Here is a 1816-nt window from a genome sequence, read left to right as displayed (position 1 = left end):
TGAACACCATTGGAATATTGGGCAGAGGAAGGAATCATCAACACGATTCCAGTTCTTTGTGATAAACTGAGAGAGTGTTGCCCACCACTACTGACCCAACCCTGCCTAGCTCCATGTTTCACTGCTTGTAAGGCTACTGTTAAGATGTTGAGCACACTTTAGGTCTTCTCACATTTTAAGTTACTTCTTAACTGTGGTGCTCAGGTTGCAATATAATCAAATCCCCCATATTCTATGACTTACTGGACAATTCTTAAAACCTTTGACTGCTTAAATGATGGCACCACCTATGGTACCCATAAAGAAGGCCTTACCACGGTCATCCATGACCTGCCAAAGAGAAGACTCTGATGCCCACTTCTTCGGTTGTGCCAGTACCTGGAAGAATCATTCTTATATTTCTACAAAGTCTTCATAGTGAAATCTAACGGCCACATAATATGTTAGGGAAGCCGAGGGACAACCGTTCTTCTAGAGTTTGATATATTTTTGAATTTTTTTTTAAAAATGTTTATTTTTGAGAGAGAGAGAGAGCCAGCCAGACAGAGTGCAAGTAGGGGAGGGGTAGAGAGAGAGAGGGAGACACAGAATCCAAAGCAGGGTCCAGGCTCCAAGCTGTCAGCTCAGAGCCCGATGTGGGGCTCAAACTCACAAACTGTGAGGTCATGACCTGAGCCAAAGTCAGATGCTCAGCTGAATAAGCCACCCAGGCAACCCTAGAGTGATATTTAAACTGCTTCCTCTCTTTCCATTGATAAATAATTATGCGGTCATGATTTTCTTGTGTAAAACATTGTCTATTTTCATAGTTTCCTTCTAAGGAAATGGATTACTGGATCAAAGGGAAATAACTTTTAGGGTTTTTGGTGTGTAACACTAAAATTCTTTCCAAATATGTTGAACCAGCTTATACTATAAACAGTGTGAATTAAAATTATCAGTTTCACTTTGCATTTTACAACATTCAGTTCTTTCAAATATTTTGCTAAATATGCCAGTTTATTATTTTTAATCCTTATTATTTTCATTATTCATAATATTCTTTCTTTATTTCATTTATTAATCTTATTACCTCAAGTGAATGGTGTTTTTGTATATTTTGCTCATTTATCTGCTGTAATCATAATGGTCTTCCTACTGCTTTATAAAATCTTCATATTTTAAAAATATTAAACCATTTCTGTCATATATGCTGAAAATATTCTCCCCTAAGGTGTGCTTTGGCTTTTTTTTTTGTAGTTGTTTTTATGTTTCAAATTGTAGACTTAAATTAACAAATATTTTTTTAACTTAAAAATTTTTTTAATGTTTTTTTTTCTTTTTTCTTGAGAGAGAGAGACAGACAGAGAGACAGAGAGACAGAGAACAAGGGGGGGGGGGAGCAGAGAGAGACAGAGACACAAAATCGGAAACAGATTCCAGCTCTGAGCTGTCAACACAGAGCCCCACGCAGTGTTCAAACCCACAAACTGTGAGATCATGACCTGAACCAAAGTCAGACTCTTACCCGACTGAGCCACCCAGGCACCCAGATTAACAAATATTAATTAAGAGCTTACTGTACATCAGGCATTTGCCAGCATGCTGGGGCTATAAGATGTTATGGTTGCTGTTCTTGTACAGTTGCATTCGAGAAAGAAATACAGCTGTTAAGAATGCATAGATGGTCAAATAACAAAAAAACTAGAAATCAATGCTGTAAGCGCTTGGGGTATAAGTTTAACAAAAGATTCAAAGTAAGTTGGTCCAGGCCTAATATAACTGAGCTTTTGTTGTCAAAGACCCAGACTCTTCTCTTTCTGTTCCATCAAGTTTA

Source organism: Acinonyx jubatus, chromosome E4 (assembly GCF_027475565.1).
Source record: "Acinonyx jubatus isolate Ajub_Pintada_27869175 chromosome E4, VMU_Ajub_asm_v1.0, whole genome shotgun sequence".
Classification (NCBI taxonomy): domain Eukaryota; kingdom Metazoa; phylum Chordata; class Mammalia; order Carnivora; family Felidae; genus Acinonyx; species Acinonyx jubatus.
The sequence above is the reverse complement of the archived record's forward strand: the minus strand, read 5'-3'. Positions refer to the sequence as shown.